The sequence below is a fragment of the Phyllobates terribilis genome, unplaced genomic scaffold, assembly GCF_046119375.1.
Source record: "Phyllobates terribilis strain yellow unplaced genomic scaffold, ASM4611937v1 Scaffold_1119__1_contigs__length_406264, whole genome shotgun sequence".
NCBI classification, from domain to species: domain Eukaryota; kingdom Metazoa; phylum Chordata; class Amphibia; order Anura; family Dendrobatidae; genus Phyllobates; species Phyllobates terribilis.
In genome coordinates this window covers 120,326-134,899 of record NW_027363879.1, presented here as the reverse complement: position 1 = coordinate 134,899, position 14,574 = coordinate 120,326, and the positions used below count along the sequence as shown (strand labels likewise).

Below are 14,574 nucleotides of genomic sequence, written 5' to 3'. Positions count from 1 at the left end.
GGGCTCCCGCACCCCCTCGTGCCATGGGCTGTCAGGCTCCCGCACCCCCTCGTGTCGTGGGCTGTCAGGCTCCCGCACTCTCCCCTTGTCGTTGTCTGTGGAGAAGATTAATACATATTTTAATTTTTCAGATTTTCTCTTATAAAACAAGATCCCTGAGCTTCTGCCTTTGACCGAAAAAATGGCGTCTGACAAGTCGCTGTTGTCTGCAGAAATGAACACAAGCATGGAGGAAGCGCTGTATGAACAGATGCTGATGAAGGTACGAAAGATGAATTGGAGAGGCCAGCAATCACCGGGTGAATGTCTCCTCCGTCAGCCGCCGGGGGCGCTGCAGTCTCCAACATTTACCTAATGTGTATTGTTGGCTTTAGACCCCTCATAGTTGTACTATTTTGGGGCAGGAAAAATCAGTTTGCAGAACCATCCTGTTCATGTTACTCACTGATTCTCACTTGTTGCCTCATTTCAGGCCAAACAGGAGATACAGAGCAGAATACCGAACTTACCAGAAAGCAGACAGATCAGACCCCAGCCGGGTGAGATGGGCGTCCTCTGATTATTATCCAGATTACTTTGTGCATATTATGTGACAGATACCACAGTGGGGCAGTGGGGTCTTATTGACTACAACGGTCACATGATGCAACCAATGTGGGGGTCACATTGTTTTTTCTTATGCAGTTGATTACATGTAAATGCTGCTTGGCTTTTGCCGATTTTATTGTGTTTTTGTTCACTTTTTGTTTTTATTTTTGTGTTAGGTTTCTGCATTAAAACTCGCACATCCAAAAATACCGAAATCTTTATTAACATCTGCAAGTCGAACCAGATCCCAGCGCCCCCGGACCTGATGGAGCAGGAGTTAGTCAGCATCCTGGAATCTGATGATCCCTCCGGCTATCGAGTCCCCATGAGCCTTGGAGAGCCCCACGTTGAAGTTGATAATAGTACGTTTTTTTGTTTTTTTTTATTTAATACAGCGCGTCTCTTTTTAAAGGGGTAGTCCAGAGATATCCTTAAAGGGGTTAAAATAGCAAGTATTACAACTTACTAATCCTCAATGGTCGAAGGTGCCATCTCCACAGGTTCTGGTAGGTCCACTTCAGTTTGACATCTTGTTGTTGACTTTTGAACTTTTTTGGTTTAGATTTGGGACTTAAAGGGATTGTCCACTACTTGGATTCCCCTTTAAGAACTTATACCACTTATTCATAGCAGCCCTACTAAGGTCAGTGGGTGAGTCGGCACCGCAAAGTATCTAAGTCCTGGTGCACTTTGTCCTACAGGTGGAGGCGGCTGCACGGCATACGACATAGTGATTAATGGCACCTTCTTTGAGAAAATTAAGGTAACTGCAATTGCTTATTCTGACATACGAGCTGTCTGCTCTCCTTTGTGTCAGCTCCTTACTTTGTATTTTTTTTTATTAGAATAATGAGCTTTTCAGGGAATTTTTTATCACCGTGGCCATGGATGGACAAGAGAACAAGTACGAAATGGAGCTGTCAAGAGGTAACGACCACATCACTGATATTTTCCTTGATTTTTCCATCGACCATACAAGGACTTGTTCCTTCATGGAGCAAGTTTACCATATAATATATTGAAAATGTTTATGTACCAACCTGTTGTATGGCACCGTATCAAATGCCTTTGAAAAGTCCAGATAGACAACACCAACTAAGTTTCCCTGGTCCAACCTAGAACTTACCTCCCATAGAATCTTTTCAGATTAGTTTGCAGGACAGATCCCTCATAATCATATGTATAGGTTATTCTTATTGAGGTGCTCCAGGTTAGTATCTCTTAGAAAACCCACAAAGATGTTGCCCACAGTACAAGTTAAACTTACCGGCCTATAAATTCCAGGCTCACATGTTATCCCCTTCTTGAATATTGGTACCACATTTGCTATGTGGGTGTAACGCTGGTGGATATAGACCCACTGCCCCACAGGAGGGTTGTGACTAGGTGTCTACTGGGTCTCCACTAGAACCTCTGGTGGTGAGGATAGACTGGGCTGCCGGTAGACACCAGGTACCACTTCAGGGCAGTCCCCGGGACTGCAGCAGCATTCCGGAGGTACCAGGGTACCAAATACAGGAGAGCTAAGATAAAGACTAGGTCAGACAGTCTGAGATCGGGGCAGGCAGCACAGGTTCAGGATAGAGAAAAATGGCAAGGGGGACAGGGGTTTTTGATACCAGAAAACTCTTTTAACGCTTGCAACCTCTGTTTCTTGACTGCAACTCAAACAGTCGAATCAGTCAGTAAGAATTTAGGGCACTTCCATTGTGATATTTTGCATCAGCATTTGTTAGCAGACGCCAGGAATGGATCCAAAACAGAAGAGGTGAAAGTGTTTCAGTTACTATTTTTCACTGTGTTTGTTCCCCTCTGGTTTTCAGCTTACAAATACTGATGTAAATTAGTGCCAAAAATACTCACTGTGTGAATGAGGCGAGGAAGCTGCTTGTAATACTGTAATAGAAGTCCTTATTCTGAGGATGAGTGCTGTAATTCTTGTCTTCTCTGCTCCATCAAACTCCCCAGAGCAGGGGCAACCCCTGGGGCAAAACTGCTGGCGGCAGATGTCCAGACGTATGACTCAGTGATGTTTGATGGACCCCAAATCCCAAACAAAATGAATCAGACACATACAAAATAAATACACAAAGCATTGCAATTAGGTGTCAAACGTTCTCAACTTTATTTAAATTTACATGACACCGAAAATGGCACAACCCTCGACTCACGAAGAGTCACCCTCCAGCGCTCAGGAGAGGAAAACCCCCTGTGGAGGAAACCTCTAGAGAACCATGGCTGGAGGGTTGCGCTTCCCTTGCGCTTAGAGAGTTAGTGCCGATATATGACGGAGTTTTAGAATTTGTACATATTTACAGAGAACGACATAACAAATATAGACTATAATTGTGATAAACTGGATGTGGGAGAGATCTGGCTGCGATATCTGTCACCACATTTATTGCTGGAACGAATTTAGTTGATCTGATTTCCCAGGTGGATCTACCACTTCTCCCTTACAGATCCAGCTCCGTCTCTCAAGAAGTTGGGTACTTGGTTAAAGGGGTTGCTCATTATGGATAACCCCTAATAGGATGAGTATCCCCTTCCCCTCCCAATTTATCACCCATTAAAGTCAAGGATCCATCCATGAACTCCCAAAGAAGAGCAGCTCTTTGTACATAGTAACAGAAGGGGATCCTGTTTTGGGGACCCCCCCTCTGTTACCTTCCCATGCCCCCGGGGTGTCTAAGAAGACAACCCCTTTCCCTGCTAGAACCTCCAAATTACACCAACGTTGGCACATTACGTGGGGTGGTCAAGCTCAAGGTCCTCAGGCGCATCATCAGTAATGGCGCTGATCGTGGCAGCGCTGCATTCTTTTATGGAATCTTCTTTATGACACTTGTTTATGCCCTCACAATAGTTGTCATGGTTACTACAAAGGCTATTACTGATGCAGGATCCAAGTATTAACCCTTTCATCATTGGTAATTCACTTTCATTATGGAGGCAACTAACTGCACTTGTTACCAAGCAGAAGTCTTATCATTACGGCTTCCCTTAGGCACCATAAGAAATACAGATTATAGAACATGCGTACAAGTGTTTCAGGAGTGTTTTGCACTTTTTAGATCCACAGATTGGGCTTATAACTAGCACTGTACAAAGCCAAAAATTAAGAGGAAATTACTTGTAAAATAATATTATAGGGAATTGCATTTCAAGCATTTTCCTAATGTGCATTCTACATACTTGCATAGTTGCATAGGTTGAAAAAGTTTGAACTTTAATGTCCTAGGTCTACCTCCAAAGTTATACATTTTCTATTACTAGATTATTTATAACCCACAATGTCATGTTTTGTTAAAAAAGTATCCAGCCCTTCTATAAATGCTGTTATACTATCTGCCATTACTATATCTTGTGGTTGGCATTCCACAGTCTGACTGCTCTATCTGTAAAGAATCCTTTCCTATTAAGTTGCCAGATTCGCCTCACCTCCGCTTGTTATGAATGTTCCTGGTGCTTTGTAAGGTCCTGGAAAGTGATAAGTCATGTGCCAGTACTATGCATTGACCACATATGTATTTATACATATAAATGTCTATTTATGAAGGAGATGATAATTACCCTTCATAGAGGTGTTATGATCATTCATAAATTGCTTTCATAGGTTTGATCTCCAGGATTAGGAGAGATTTGGGGTGTAAACTTAATAAACAATGAGTAAAACATCAAAGCAAACGAAAAAGGGTTTGTGACCCAAACTGGTAGGTGAGACCGGCTAGCCCCATATTATACGAGGTCACAACCAGGTTTCGCCTGAGGAGGGCAGCACTAATGAGTCCTCAGGAGCGCATAACCCTGAAATATGCAGCGATTCTACACTACCCATTATAAAAGGGTAATATGCTACTTACTACCATATTTTAGCTAAGATACAAGGCATACTTGTAAGGAGAGATGAAAAAGGTGATGGGGAACAACATATAAATATACTGAGGAACGCTATACACTAGTGGCCAAAATTGAGTCAACACCCCCAAGATTTACGAATTTTTAGCATTTTGCCAATACAAATACAAATTTCATGAATGTTTTTGATTTCACAGTAAAGTTTTTAAGTAGAAATAAAATCTCATATAGAAACACAATATTAGCAGGAAATTTGTTCATTTGTCAACAAATTGGACACTATTGTCACTCAGATGACTGTGGGAGAAAAGCCATTTATTTGTCCTATTTTCATATCTAACACTAAATGTTATTACTCAGTTGGACAGCCCTTGGCCTTGATGACTGCCTGGCATCTACTTGGCATGCTATCTACCAGTTTGTGTAAATCAGATGGTGTGATGATATGAAGCCATGATTTGATGATGGCTGCAATGAGTTCCTGCTTGTGTGAAGCCCGCTGTTTTGACACCTCTCTTTTGAGGCGAGCCCAGAGATTCTCAATAGGATTGAGATCTGGGCTGTTTCCTGGCCAATTCAATAGCTGGATATTTTTGTCCTTGAACCAAGAGAGACATTTTTTAGCTGTATGGCATGGGGCTCCATCTTGCTGAAAAATAAACGGTGTCCCTTCACTAAATACATCATGCGCCGAAGGAATGAGTTTAGGCTGAAGGACTTCCTTGATGTCCTTTTCAGCATTAACTGTTCCTTCAATTACCTGCAGCCTACCACCTGCATCTCTGGACACGCAGCCCCCTACCATAACACTCAGAGGATGCTTCATGGTGGGTACTGTACCCTCTGACAACCAGTCCTCTCCAGGTCGTCGTCGAACGTAGCAGACACCGTCGCTGCCAAACATGGGTAGGCGTGTCTCATCGCTCCATATAACATTTCTCCATTGTTCAGTGGTCCATTTACAATGTTCTTTGGCCCACTGCAGACGTTTCTGACGCTGTGAGGCATTCAAAAATGGCTTTTACCTGGTATTCTGGCTCTTAACTCCGCTTTTACCAATCGTCGTCGAATCGTCCGATCGGACACTGTCAAGGGAAGAACATTTCTGCACAAAAAACGTGTCGCTCGGCAGGAAAATCCCCTTGATATTGCGTTTTTTGAGATTTTTTTTTTCCGTTCTTTAGAAACGCTGCAAAAATACTGAAACAATAAACATGAAACTGCTTCAAATCTGCAAGGATTCACTATTCCTGCTTTTCCTGGTACTATCAAACATAGCATTTTTGGGAACTTGGAGCTCTATATTACAAATATGTCCGTCCCTCCAGTTGAAAGAAATTAACATTTTCCTGGAGGGAAGTTTATATTTTACATTATGTCAGTTTTTGTCTATCGATGATAAAGTGCAGTTTGCAGCAATTTTTATTGTGACATATACCCAAATCATTCACGAAAATATTTCACATTCAACGCGCGTCGGACGGGCCTGCGTGCTCTCACATGCCAGGGCTGAGTTTCAGTTCCAGTCCGACCCTGTTAATCATCTATAGTTTCCCTTCAGAGTGGAAAATGCTGAAAAATCGGAAGTTCCTGGGATCCATTTTTGAACAGAATATCAGAACCAAATCAAAACCGATGATTCAGGGAATGGACACAATGTCCCAACTCTAAGGTACAAGTCTATGGCATACAGTCTGTAAAAGACGACAGAGTAGGCTGCTGTTGAGCATCGGCGGCTTCTCTGATGTTCCTCGCTCATCTATGCAGTACATGGTCGGCCATTCAATTGATTGGATGTCTTATAATACCACATTTCCCCTAGGGACACAAAGTATGAAGAGCTCCACTCCTCCTGGTGATAGGTTATACCCAACAGATGGGGCAGCGCCACTCCTCGTGGTGATGGGTTACACCCAACAGATGGGGGAGCGCCACTCCTTGTGGTGATAGGTTATACCCAACAGATGGGGGAGCGCCACTCCTCATGGTGATGGGTTATACCCAACAGATGGGGGAGCGCCACTCCTCGTGCTGATGGGTTACACCCAACAGATGGGGGAGCGCCACTCCTCATGCTGATGGGTTACACCCAACAGATGGGGGAGCGCCACTCCTCGTGCTGATGGGTTACACCCAACAGATGGGGGAGCGCCACTCCTTGAGGTGATAGGTTATACCCAACAGATGGGGGAGCACCACTCCTCGTGGTGATGGGTTATACCCAACAGATGGGGGAAGTTACAGAATGGCTTGTTATGGTGCAAGAACATTTTTTTAACTATTTTGCCTTTATGTTCTTTATTTTTTTCCTACAGACCCTCCCAGCTAACTCCAAGCAAGTCCCTCATCTCAGAAGTTGAAAGGTTTGGGTTACTTTGAGGTTTAATGCATGCATTTACTTTTTTTAGAATCCCATCTTACAAAAGATATAGGATATCCAACTTCTTGGACTCCAAGAATAAGGGGGCTGCAGCCTGGAAGTAACCCCGCTGCCCTTTTTAAAGAATATGCTGGAGTGGGGCAGCTACCCGGATATTCACTGTGCAGGAGAACTGCAGCTAAGCCCATTCACTTTTCTGGATCTATGCTGTCGTTCCGCTGCACAGTGGAGGCCATGATGCCAATGTGCAGGGAATGACTGTGAAAGGGGCTGTTCCTCATTACAAGCATCAGTGCCACTTTATTATATTAGAGATTGACCCCAACAGATCATAAATTGATGGTGTACCCTTTAATATACTGCTTCCTTCCTTTTTTTATCAGTTCACCCGTGAAACCAGATTACATGATTGTGGCGGAACCTCCTGTAGGACACCCAAGTTTTCTGGTGGCTGAAATCTCTTTACCTAAAGTGGTGAGACCCTCAGATGTGGTTTAGGATTGTGATCTTTTTGCATTTCATGTGATTTCCAATAGTCTTCCCTTATTAAAAGTCTGTGCCAACCTCGTGCTACCAGTCCTCCTCTGCCAACTTTTATCATCACAGCTTTGATGTGTCCACAGTAGCCAATTGCTGGCAGTTGTGACACATTTGCTGGATGATGATGATATAATTTTTTTTTCATACCATGGTGGGTTGTTTGCAAGCTGTTGGAATGGGAAAGAATGACTCTGTCACCAGAGAACGACTGTTCAAACCAAGCACAGACAGCGGGACCAGTCATTTATATAAACCTTCCCCCCTGCTTGTTTCCCCTCCATCTCCACCATCACCTCTTCTTTGACAGTTCTGGCTTCATAGATCCAGAGAGGAGATAGAGGGAAAACAAGCTGGTGGGAAGATGTATATATTATACTAGATGGTGGCCCGATTCTAATGCATCGGGTATTCTAGAATAGGTATGCGGCCGACCGGGCGCAATGAGCAGAGCTGTGTTTAAATTTTGCGCCAAAATCGCTGATTGGTCACGGTTGCCGGCCTCGACCAATCAGCAAAGTGGTGTTAAAATTTGGCGCCTAAATCGCAGATTGGTCACGGCCGGCGGTCACGACTAATCAGCAGAGCGGGGTTTAAATTTGGCGCCAATAATGCTGATTGGTCGCGGCCAGCGAACGTGACCAATCAGCAGAGCGGTATTTAAATTTGGCACCAATAATGGTGATTGGTCGCTGCCGTGACCAATCAGCAGAGCTGTGTTTAAATTTGGCACTAATAATGCTGATTATTCACGACCGGTAACCGCGACCAATCAGCAGAGCGGTGTTTAAATTTGGCGCCAATTTCTCTGCTTGGTCGCGGCTGGCCACTGCAACCAATCAGCGAAACGGTGTTTAAATTTGGCGCCAATATGGCTGATTGGTCACGGCCGCTGGTTGCGACTAATTAGCAGAGCGAGATTTAAATTTGGCGCCAATACTGCTGATTGGTCGCGGCCGGCGACCGCGACTAATCAGCAGAGCGGTGTTTAAATTTGGCGCCAATATTGCTGATTGGTCGCGGCCGTCGACCGCTACCAATCAGCAGAGCGGGGTTTACATTTGGCGCCAAAATTGCTGATTGGCGCGTCCACCAGGTGCGAACAATTAGCAGAGCGGGGTTTAAATGTGGAACCAAGATCGGTGATTGGTCGCGGCCAATCAGCGATTTTTAACACAAATGGACCTTTGTAACACCATGCGGATACTGTGGGGACATCAGCGGCTAGGGTGTGAAGGGAGACCGGGGAGCGGCGCTGACATCCAATTGGTCGCGGCCGCTATTTAAATCTGCTGCACAAATCGGTGATTGGTCGCTGTCTTGGCCCGCGACCAATCACTGATCTTGGCGCCAAAGTTAAACACTATTGTGCTGATTGGTCGTGGACGCTGCCCGCGACCAATCACCGATTTGGGCGCCAAATTTAAATATCGGCGCCGACCAATCACCGATCTTGGCTCCAGATTTAAACACCGCTGTGCTGATTGATCGCGGCCGATATTTAAATTTGGCGCCCAAATCGGTGATTGGTCACGGTCAGCGCCCGCGTCCAATCAGCACAGCGGTGCTTAAGTTTTGCGCTAAGATCAGTGATTGGTCGGGTCCGAAGACCGCGACCAATCATCGAATCGTCTTGGTGAGGACCGGGGAGCTGCGCTGCCTGTGCGGCTACTTACGTTGCGAGACCCCGGGACATAGCGGGCGCTCGCAGCAGAAGTATCCCGACCCCCTGCGCCGCTCCCCGGTCCTCCCTTCCGCATGGAGGTCAGCGGCGCCGGCGGTCCTTCCGCTGCTACCGGCCGGTAGATAAGCGCCTCGTGCTGCTCATCTCCTGGCTGCATCTCCGTCCCGCAGATGGGTCCAGCGGTAGGGTTCTTTCTGCTGTTGCCGGCCGGGAGATGAGCGCCTCGCGGCGCTCATCTCCCGGCTGGATCGCCGCTCCGCTCCGTCCCGCAGATGAGCCGCTAACGGCCGCCATCTTTTTTCAGAAATCCCGCGGCGCTGATTGGCCGCTGCCGGACCAATGAGCGACGCGGGATTTCCTGGACAGACAGACAGACAGACGGGATAAGACGATTATATAGTAGATTATTTAATTATATAGTGCCATTGATTCCATGGTGCTGGTGCATATAAATGATGTTATAATGATGATATAAATGATGAAAGAGGCTTGTTGCGATAGTGTAGAACACGCCGCTCTTTATTTTTTCTATATTAATGCGACATTTGGAGGAATCGCACAGAAAATGCTTTAAATGTATTTATTTTTTAATTTGATTTTTCTCATGTCCATGATTCACATTGTGTTAAATGAGGCATAATGAAGATTAAGAATGTTTCAGCTGTATCCTTCATCAGACAGGATAATGTAGCTTAAGGGGACCCACTTGGTTAAATATAGGGGTCAGTTCTGGTCTTCCCAAAAAGCAGATTAAGTAGTCACCACACGGGAATCTGGTGATTACTGGGTTTGCTTTTGGGGACCCCAGATTTCTTCATATAACCGACTGGGCCTTCTGCCTAATGAAGGCTACATTATCTGAAATTCTGGTACCATTCATTATGCCTCACTTAAAGGGGTTGTCTGGCACTTTAATATTGATGATCTATCCTAAGGATATTCCATTAGTATTAAAGTGGTGGACAACTCCTTTTAATGCCGTGTGAATCATAAAAAATATTTGAAGCATTTTCTGTGAGCAGTTACTCCAAGTGTCAGATTTAATGTATGAGACGTCTGGAGCTACACAGTAACTTCTAGTTGGCCACATATCAAGATAAAAGTTTAGATTTTTGTGCACTTGTTGGTTACAACTTTCTTTCCCGTACAGAAGCATTCAGCGACATAAGCGTTGTTACCACGCTGGTCTTCTCTTTACAGTCTTCTGCTAGATCTCGTGTTGGACTTGGGTGAAGACAGAATAGTCTTAGTCGGACGTCTCGATTTGTATCATCTAGACGTCTTCATTCCTTACAATATCATCCAAGAACAAAGTGGAGCTCAGTTCAACAAGGACAGTAAGGTGAGACAATAAAGCAAAGTTGGACATGTCTTATAGCCCATTCTGAAATCTCCTTCTTAAAGAGGTTCTCTGAGAAAATGTATAAAATAAAATTTTAAAAAATGTATACATTTATTTAGCAAAAATAAATTGTTTTAATTAGGGGATAATTCTATGTGAATACTTTTATGCCCAAGAATGGCAAAAGTATTCTCGGAGTGATACCTTTACTGGCTAACCAGAAAAAAAATATATATATGCAAGCTTTCAGAGCACAGAGGCTCCTTCTTCAGGCAATATTACAAATGAATTCATAACATTTGTAATCCTGCCTGAAGAAGGAGCCTGTGTGCTCTGTAAGGAGATTTTTGTGTACTCATCGTCAAATCTCTTTCTCTTAGCCTCTAATTGGGGGACACAGGACCTTGGGTGTTATGCTGCTGTCCACTAGGAGGCGACACTAGGCTTAATCTGAAAAAGATTAACGGTGGCTCCTCCTCTGCAGTATACACCCCCTGACGGCATCAGCCATGTTCAGTTTTGTGCAAAAGCAGTAGGAGGAACGTAACATGAATAACATAATTATGCCTATAAGAAGGCTACCGCCCAGTGGAGAATGTGTGTCACTTCTCGCATCGCCTGGGCACTGCGGGTCCCCCCTTGGTGATTTACGTATGCCACAGCCGTGGCATTGTCTGACTGTACTCTGATGTGAGTGGCTGCCAGTAAATGATGGAAGGCTCTCAACGCCAGGAGAATGGCACGAATATCCAAGATGTTGATGGGCATGGTCGCTTCTGTTGGGGACCACTTGCCCTGTGCTCTGTGGTGCAGGTGTACCGCATCCCAACCCATCAGGCTCGCATTGGTGGTCAGAACCTTCCATTGACTCGTGAGAAAGGATTTCCCCTTTGCTAGCGAGGTTGGTTTGAGCCACCAGTGCAGGGATCTCTTGGTTGATGACGTCAACTGAAACTCCCTGTCGAGGGAAAAAGGATTCCTGTCCCATGACTTGAGGATGGCTAGTTGGAGAGGCCTGAGGTGAAGCTGGGCAAATGGGACCGCTTCTATTGCCGCCACCATCCTACCAAGGACTCTCATGGCAAACCGGAGAGACTGAGGGGGTTTGCGAAGTAGGATGCGGACCCCTATTCGGAGAGGCAGTGCTTTGTCCTTGGGGAGGAGTACTAGACCCTTGAGGGTGTTGGATAACATTCCCAAAAAGGTCATAGATTGACTCGGGGTTGGTGATGACTTTTTTAAGTTGAGCCGGTGCAATTGGTATGTGGAGGCATGCGTCTTGAAAGTCTATGGAGGCGAGAAATTCTCCCGTCTCCATGGACGCAATGATGGACCGAAGGGACTCCATGCGAAAGTGACGTACCCGTACTTATTTGTTGAGCTGTTTTAGATCCAATATGGGCCGTACGCTGCCTCCTTTTTTGGGGACTACGAATAGATTTGAGCAGAACCCTTGGAAGCGCTTGGCCGTAGGGACCGTTACTAAGACACCTGCTTGGAGAAGTAATGAAACCGCGTGGTGGAAGGCACGAGCCTTGGCTGGCGGTTTTGGGGGAACAGACAGGAAGAATCTGTTTGGCGGGTTGGAAGTGAACTCTATCTTGTATCCTGAAGACACTAGTTCCCTGACCCACCTGTCTTCTGTAATAGGCAGCCAGAGCTGGTGAAAGAGCAAAAGACGGCCGCCTACAGGTGGGGTGTCTTCCAGAGTTCGTGAGTCATGATGAGGAGGAAGTGCAAGACTTTCCTCCCTTAAATTTTGACTGGCCTGCCTTTGTTTGCCAGGGTTTGTCCGACTTTTGCGTCGACCTCGAGTTGTCCCAGCGTGGAGCGCGGCTGTTATTCTTTGCTGGTCGCGAGACGGATCAGCCGGAAGAGTTCCGAAAGGATCGGTAACGTGCCTGATTGCGCTTTTTGTAAGTGTGTTTGGGCTTCAGTTGGGGGAGAGAGATACTTTTACCCCCGGTGGCGTTGGATATCATTGTGTCCAACTGTTCACCGAAAAGCCGACCACTGAGGTACGGGAGGTGAGTGAGGGACTTCTTTGAAGCTGCATCTGCTTTCCATTCCTGCAGCCAGAGGATACACCGAATTGTGATGAAGCTATCCCGGCTGCACCCATTGCAGAATCCAGAGCTGCATGGAGCTTGTAATCTACCACGACTGCTATTTGGGCCGCTTGGTCCGACAGTTCAGGGGTAGGTATTTTGTAGGCCAGTTTGTAAATTTTGGGCCCAGGCCAGGATTGCCTTGGCAGCCCAAAAAAACTGAGGCGAACGTGAGAGCCAGGGAGGCCCCTGCGGCCTCGAAAATTGAACGGGCCATGCATTCCACCTGCCGGTCTGCTGTGTCCCTGAGGGTTGAGCTATCTGGCAGAGAAAGTGCTGCTAGTCTGGAGACTGGAGGATCCACTTCAGGTGGATCTGTCCACTTTTTGGTGACCTCCTGTGGAAAGGGGTACCGCGCCTCCAGATATTTGCGATTAGTAAACTTTTTCTCAGGTTGTGAGAACTGCTTTTTAAGGATCGCATTAAACTCTGGGTGGTCAAAGAACACCTTAGGCGGCTTCAGGACTCCTTCAAAGGAAATTTTATGTCCTGGTGTCTCCAGGGGTGGATCAGAGATGTCCAGCACCCAATGGATAGATGAGATTAAATCATCAACTAGCACTGTATTGCCCAGGCGAATAGGGATCAGGGACCCTTCGGTTTCCTTGTCTGAGTCGGAATCACAGATGTCTTCCGAATCCTGTATCTCGCTAAGGCGACTCCTGCTGGGAGAACCGGAGCGGAGACCTTCTCTGGTCGGGGATGGCTGTGGGGATCTGCGTTGTCTGTCCCTGTCAGGGGACGGTCTAGATGAGCTGTGAGTACGGTGTCTCACACTGGAAGGGGATGACCGTGTGGTATGGGATGATGCAGATGGGGCCAGCGATGCAGAGTGGCTTTGCAGAGGGGGCCAGCAATGCAGAGAAAGTTATAGACTTCACAGCCGAGTCGAGACTGTAGCTGTAATTTTATCCCACCTTAGTGTGCTGTAGTACAGCGCCGGTAAAATCCAAGATCCTGTGCTCCCCAGAGACCAGCTGGCGACCGGTATGTGAAGCGTTAACTTCCTTCCGTTCTCCCTCTGCTGGTTAATGGCCGCCGGAGTGTGGAGAAGAAAGGGGGCGGAGCGCTGGAAAGGCGGCCGTATTGCTAGAAAGCGCGCCCTTTCAGTTCGTCTCCGCCCCCTGTATGACACTGTGTAGTGTCATATTGGTCATCCGGGGGGCGGGGTGCGGAGAGTGGGCGGCGGCTTCAGCTAGGCGGTATAAATTTAGAATGTATGCCCAAAAGGGCTGCAGGGCGCGGTAGTCCGAGGGGGTACCGGATCTGAATCGGACCCCCCCCCCCGGTTTTTAATGGCAGGAAAGGCGGTGGGATACTATATTAAAAGGGAGCCCTTAAAGGGTTCCTCTGAGGCACTGTAGCGCTGGTGCCGGCAGAGAGACAGAGCTGAAGCCAGCCTGTGTCTCTGTGTGCCCTTCTGCCAGTACTGTCCCCCGGTCCATCAGGAGTCTGCAGTGGAGCTGCGATTCCTGAACGTTGGTGCAGAGCGACAGCTACTGGGAGCTATATATTGCTGTCTGCACAAATCCTACCTGCGGTGTCTAAACCTAATGCCCCCATGAGGGGGATTGGGGAGTGTCAGGCAAAATGTATTTTTGTCCAAGTTTTAAAAATGAGAGATGTCTTAAATCTCCATCCCCTGCTCATTTAGAATGGTCCTACATAGAATTCACTCTTGCTTTCCCCAAACAAGGAATTTTTATTACCGCCATAAAACCTCAGCCAGAGCAAGCATACTGGTGTAAACTGGAAATTCCCTCCAAAATCCTATTGTCTAACTGTACAAACTTTTAATGTCGAGTTTAATAATGCACATGACTGTCACAAACACAGGGACCACATTTTTGGGATGTTCACCTTTTTCCAATTATGCCGGTATATCTTACATAACTGGGAAACCACCAGAAACCCAGGAAATGGGTTCTGATATTTGATATCCATCTTCATGAATATTGGTGACGGCAAACATGATGTATCCATCTTGGATGTGAGACCCCCCCATACCAAGATATGAAATCTGAAGGCTTTTTATGTCTTAGGCAGCTGGGTGGGTTCACAAAACCGTGTGAGGTAA

The 14,574-nt window shown here is 46.3% G+C and overlaps 1 long non-coding RNA gene across 1 annotated transcript; it reads left to right on the top strand.

Moving 5' to 3' along the window:
- The first annotated feature begins 201 nt into the window (after positions 1-201).
- LOC141243142 (uncharacterized) lies at positions 202-830 on the top strand. Its single transcript, XR_012307453.1, has 3 exons — positions 202-262; positions 473-539; positions 765-830. It is a non-coding gene; the product is annotated as an uncharacterized lncRNA (long non-coding RNA).
- Positions 831-14,574: the final 13,744 nt, after the last annotated feature.